The sequence below is a fragment of the Mandrillus leucophaeus genome, unplaced genomic scaffold (genome assembly GCF_000951045.1).
Source record: "Mandrillus leucophaeus isolate KB7577 unplaced genomic scaffold, Mleu.le_1.0 Scaffold669, whole genome shotgun sequence".
Classification (NCBI taxonomy): domain Eukaryota; kingdom Metazoa; phylum Chordata; class Mammalia; order Primates; family Cercopithecidae; genus Mandrillus; species Mandrillus leucophaeus.
Window position 1 is genome coordinate 1,596,614 of NW_012107241.1, and position 5,570 is coordinate 1,602,183.

Sequence of the window (5,570 nt, forward strand, 5' to 3'; positions counted from 1 at the left end):
TGTGTGTGTGTGTCTGTGTGTGTGCGTGTGGACTTGGGGTGGGGTGGGGAGATGCTTGGGATAAGTAAGGGATGGGGAGGAGACAGTGCTTGAAGAAACTTCCCCAAAGTGCATCAGCACCATAAAGAAGATGGGTTTTTAAAAAGCTTTGGGGATTATATTGCGCCTATATTAGAGGAGCTGGTTAAAGGCATGACCCAATTAATTGCCTATCGTGTGCCCAAAGGACAGGCTGCTGCTTCCCCCTGCTTCAGAGGGTGGGAGTGGGATGAGGGAGCCAAGAGGCTTTCCCAGGGCCAAAATAAATAAATAAATAAATAAATAAAAATTCTGAGATGGGCGAGGGGCCTGAACATCCCAGCTTCCAGCTCACAGCAAAATCCTGGACCCCCACTCCCTTATGGAGGATTTCTAGCATCTGAGTTTTTATACCTCTCAGGTCCCCCCTGTCTGCCCACCCCTTTCTCCAAAGGATGTGCCCTTCCTGCATTATTTCATCAGGAGCAGAGCCTTCTTCACTTGGCCTTGGCTTCCCCGCTCCCTGCCACAGCCCCACCTGGATCCAGGGTCAGGAAGGAGGCCTTAGGTAGAGAGAAGCGTCCCCCTGCCCTCATTTCCTTGCTGCCATTATCCATGTTGCAGCCCTCAGGGCCTGTGGCAGCCTTCTCCGTAAACAATATCTCCCTTCCTCAGGCCAATTAAATCAGCACTATAATAAAGGCAAAGGCAAAGGCAAAGGCAAATGCAAAGCACTGGGCAGCCCTGGGTAAAGGGCTATTAAACCTAATGCTGCCATTCATTTATTGAAGAGCCTCCCATGTGCCAGGGACTGTGCTAAGCTCGTTACATTTGTGATTTTATTTAATCCCCATGGTCTCATGAGTTGGATTCTATTATCATCCTCATTTCACAAACACAGAAACTGAGACTTGGCACTCGCCGGTAACGTCCCAGGTAGCTGGCCATTTCATTACAGGGTGGAGAGCTGAGCCAGGGCCCGGTGATTCCAGAGCTGGTGTTCTCTTCTGGGGGATCCAAGGATCCTTTGAAGAGAGGTGATATATCTGTGAAAGCTTAAAAGCAGATAGGATTCGGAAGATAGGAAACGGGGGAATGAAAACCCAGGGCTGAAGGAAGAGCGTGAGCAAGTACAGGAAGGGCCCAGAATCCGGAATGTGTGCTGGGGCCCATGAGCTGGAGCAGGAGTGCTGGGTAGAACGGAAGTTCCCAGACCTCACAACTGCAGTGGCTTTTAAAATACGGGCTCCAAGACCTCTCTCCAGACTGATTTCTCTAGGGGTGGAACCCGGAACCCTGAATTATAAAGAAGTTCCCCTGGGGGGTTGGGGTGGGGGTTCTGATGCAGCAGGAAGCACTGGAAATCACTAGAAGGTAGAGTTGGAGAGATGTTAGCAGGAATGCAGGAGATTAGCCTGAAAGTGAATGAGGGCCAGATGAGGAGGATGAACTGGAAGGCCATGCTAAGGAGTGTGGCATTCAAGGTTCTTCTTTTTATTATAAGGCCCAGTAACTTTTCAGGTGAAATCCTATAAGCAATGGAAAGCTACTGATGATTTTCAGGGGAAACCAAGGTGTGATCCAACCTTTGTTTTAGGAAGAACATCCTTGTGCAAGTGTATAGGAGGGATTGGAGATACTGGAGGCATCTAGACCATTTAGAAAATAATCAAAATATTCCAGGTGGCTGGTGCCAAGTCTGTCAACTAGGACTGGAACAATGATGGAGAAATACGTTTCATTCCGTTCAATCCAACAAGCATTTCTTTAATATGTTTTCTGGATTGTGCACCAGACCAGGTTTTAGGGATCCTAAGATGAAATCAGATATTGTCCCCATCTTCAGGGAACTCACAATCTGTCAATATTCATTAAAAATAATTAAGTTGAGAGTGAAGGGAACTGGTAGTTGGGGGTATAATGAACTAAATTGTGCCCGCCACCCAAATTAATATGTTGACACCCTAACCCCCAAGGGTGACTGTATATGAAGACAGGGCCTTTAGGGAGGTTAAGCGAGGTCATAAGGGTAGGCCACAATCCAACAGGACTGTCCTTATAAGATGAGGGAGAGACCGCCAGAGCTGTCTCTCTACCTGTGTACACAGAGAAGAGGCCACGCGAGGGCACAGTGAGAAGGTGCCATCCACAAGCCAGGAGGAGAGGACTCTCCAGAAACAACTCTGCTGGCACCTTGATCTTGACCTTCCAGCCTCCACAACTGTAAGAAAATCAGCGTCTCTTGTTGAATCCATCCAGTGTGTGGCATTTTGTTATGGCAGCTTGAGCAAACCAATACAGCCAGGTCTTCCATTTTTATTCGTAGTGTGACATTGGCAGAATTCAGTTGGGCCGTTAATCACCCACATTGGAAGCTTGGAGGAGACAGCATGGGCTGGTGTGGGCTGCTGATACCACAGATAAAGTGCGGGTAGAGTGAGAAGAGGGCCCAGAACCAAACAGGAACTCCAGCATTTAGGAGTGATAACTAGGATTTGTAGAAACTTCTATTTGTTTATAATGTCAGTGTGTTGACGGTTTATACAATACAACATGTACATTCATCTCCATTCTCTTCTTCATCCTCAGAGGGATGATGGGGAAGAAATTGTAGAGTATCTGTAGTGAATTCTTAATTTCTACTCTATCACTTCTCTACTCATTGACAGAGCCAGAACTGCGATGTGGAACTCAAGGAATTTGACATACTGACAACTCATTTGTTCATTAATTATTTACTAGCTTCTATCTTCTGTTGATTCCTGTATTATCGCTACTTAATGTTTTACATATTGGTGCTTTGTCTTCTTCAACAAATGAACGCTTCTTGAGGACAGGAGCCATAACCGGAGCCTCTTTGCTTCTGCTGTTTACTCTTAGTGCTAGCACACAGCAGAGCTTCTGGTGGGTGCAGGGAAAATATTTGCCTTCCGTGATTATAAAAATGATGGTTATATTTTGGATAATCATTTTTTAAGCTCTTGCAAATGACAAAAATAGTCAAAGCAAGATATATTTACTTAAAACTACGATGTGCAGTTTAAAGCACCAAAAAGGTATTAGTGAAAATCATAATATTTAAAGACTCCAAAAATTTTAATAGCTCATGGCAATGGAGCTCCCATATCAGGAAAGTGTTGGGCATTGAACTAGATTTCAGAAAACGAGGGTGTGACAGGTGTAAATCAGTGATGCAAGGCTGTTGCCTGTGGTCCTATTTATGGCTCACTGACACCTCTCTGATGGAGTGAATTCAGCCTGATTTTCCCCTCTGACTCGGCAGGCTGTAGCAACTCACTGGGAGCCATGGGAAAGAGAGAAACCCCTCCCTCCAGAGGTCCTGGGCAGAGACAAATGGATCTCCCCTCCCCCTCCCTTATCTGAAGAGGGCTTCCCTCTGAGAGTTTATGGCAGCCTGACCTCCAGCCTCTGGGTTGGAGAATCTGGCCGCTTCTGTACCACATAAAAAGGGCAAGTGCATTCATTATTATTATATTATTATACAATGTATAATATATAATAGCGATTATGCTGTCAGCAGCCAGAGACTCTGATCAGATCAGAGGCTAGGGTGACATAAATCCACCTAGTGAAGTTTTTGGAGGTTCTGTGTGAAGGTGAGAGGATTCTACTTGGTCTATAATGGGGGCTACCACTGAAGAGTTTCTCCCACAAGCAGCGGTGGAGGGTGGATTTGGGGGTACTGGGAGGATCTGGACAAACAGTAGTGTGTGTATCCGGGATGTGATGTAAGCAGGATCTCAGCTGCCTCTCCTGAGCCAGGCAACGCTAACAGCTCTCATCCTTGCCCATGACGGAGGCAGGTGAGCAGCGACCTAGAGGCCTGAGAAGAGCTCAGGGTCAGCCTTCGACTTCTTTACTGAAAAGCCGGTGGCTGGGTTTCACTTTCTGCTTTCCCGCTTATGTCGGTGTCTTTGTCTGGGCTTCATCCAGGCCCCCTGCCTGGCCTGGGGTCAGAGGATCAATGGCTGCCTGACTGGCTGAAAGGGCTCCTCTATGGGGAGCAAGAAACAAACTTCCAGAGGCAGAAGGGGTTCTCTTGTCCCTTTATGCGGAGCGCCGTGTGCTAAGTTGTGGAAGCAAGCATGCGTGCTCTGGTGTGTGGCTCTTAGTAGGACTGTGATCTCTGTTGAGTGAACGGAGGCACTTGTGGGTCTACACATGCCTGCTTTTGTCTTCCACTGTAGACAACACATCACGAGCCCATTTCCGCCCTGATGTAGATGAAGCCACCCCAGCAGGCCCAGGCTGAAACAGCCCAGCTGGTCTCTCGCTTTATATGACTGCACCTCAGCCCCCAGAACTCTGGGAACTCACTGAGTTTCTTGAGGACTTTTTATTAGAATGAAAATAGCAGTGGCTTAGAACAGGCTTGCCTGACATTTGCAGAGAAGTACTATACTGACAAAGCCTCTCCACTCTTTCCTCTCTCCCTCTGCCCCACCTTGAACCAGACATCCCGGGAAGCCCCCAGCAGAAAAAGCTCTTGAGACCAGGAATAACTAACCAGAGTGTCATCTGAACACCTTTTCTGGGGCCAGGGTAATGAGAATTATTCAAATGCAATCATAAAAATGAGGCCAGCCAGGCAGGAAAGGGGGAGGGGGAGTGCTGGTGGAAGGAAGGATTTCTTGCCCGTTTTAAGTTTCATCATTTCTGGGGAGTTCTCTTGGGGTCCACAGAAAATCTCACCTCATCTCAGTCCCCTCAGCACCGGTGATATCTTGGAACTCGGCCCCGGTTGTTCGCTAAGGGGGACTTGGCTTGGGGGAGGGAGGGTGCTCCTGAGTTCCTGGGGGTCCACCGTGCTCCCCATCCGAGGCTCCTCGCGAGTGAAGCCGCTTCTCCAGGCCGCCCGCCTCCCCGCCTCAGGAGCAGGCCCGCGCCCGCCGCCCGAGAGCCTCCAGTAGAGGGAGACACTCCAGCGGCTCCTCCGACTTGGCAGCGGCCGGGCCGGGAGTGGGTGGGGGTGATGGGGGGTGGGGAGAAAGGGGGAGTGGGGAGAGGGGAGGTGTGTGAAGGGGGGGTTCGGGGGGCGGGTCCCTGTGCCGCTGACGTCCCGAGCAGTGCTGGGAAGTATAGGCTGTGTTGTCACGCCGGTGTCAGTCTGATGAAGATTGGCATCAGGTAAGCTGTCATTCATTTCCATGTCAGAGACGCTTTTGCAGGCGGCGGCGGCGGCGCGGCGGCGGCTGCTGCTGCGGGCGGCTGCCTCAGAGCGCGTGTGTTTTATTCCAGTCCCCAAGCCAGAGTATTATTCATTGCGACAGGGCAAGGAGGAGAGAGGGAGAGAGGGAGGCAGCAGGGAGGAGAGAGAGGGAGGCAGCAGGGAGGAGGGAGGCAGGGAGCAGCGAGGGACGGCGGGAGCGTACAGAGAGAAGCTGGGGAAGCGCCGGGAGAGCGCGGAGCGGAGCAGCGTGAGGGGCGGCGAGGCCAGGCACGGAGGCTGCGAGAGCCCCGCGGGCCGCCCGCTTCCCTGCCCGGCCAGCGCTCAGACCCGCTGCCGCCGCCGCCTCGCCGCGCTTGGGCCC

At 50.6% G+C, this 5,570-nt stretch overlaps 1 long non-coding RNA gene across 1 annotated transcript in view; it reads right to left on the minus strand.

Annotated features, from left to right (window-relative positions):
• Nucleotides 1-5,000, minus strand: part of LOC105555009 — a 6,329-nt gene extending 1,329 nt beyond the window's left edge. The window contains exons 1-2 of the long non-coding RNA XR_001008415.1: nt 4,732-5,000; nt 941-1,043 (exon numbers count right to left, since the gene is read on the minus strand). This is a non-coding gene — a long non-coding RNA (uncharacterized LOC105555009). The remainder of the gene's footprint in view (nt 1-940; nt 1,044-4,731) is intronic.
• Nucleotides 5,001-5,570: the final 570 nt, after the last annotated feature.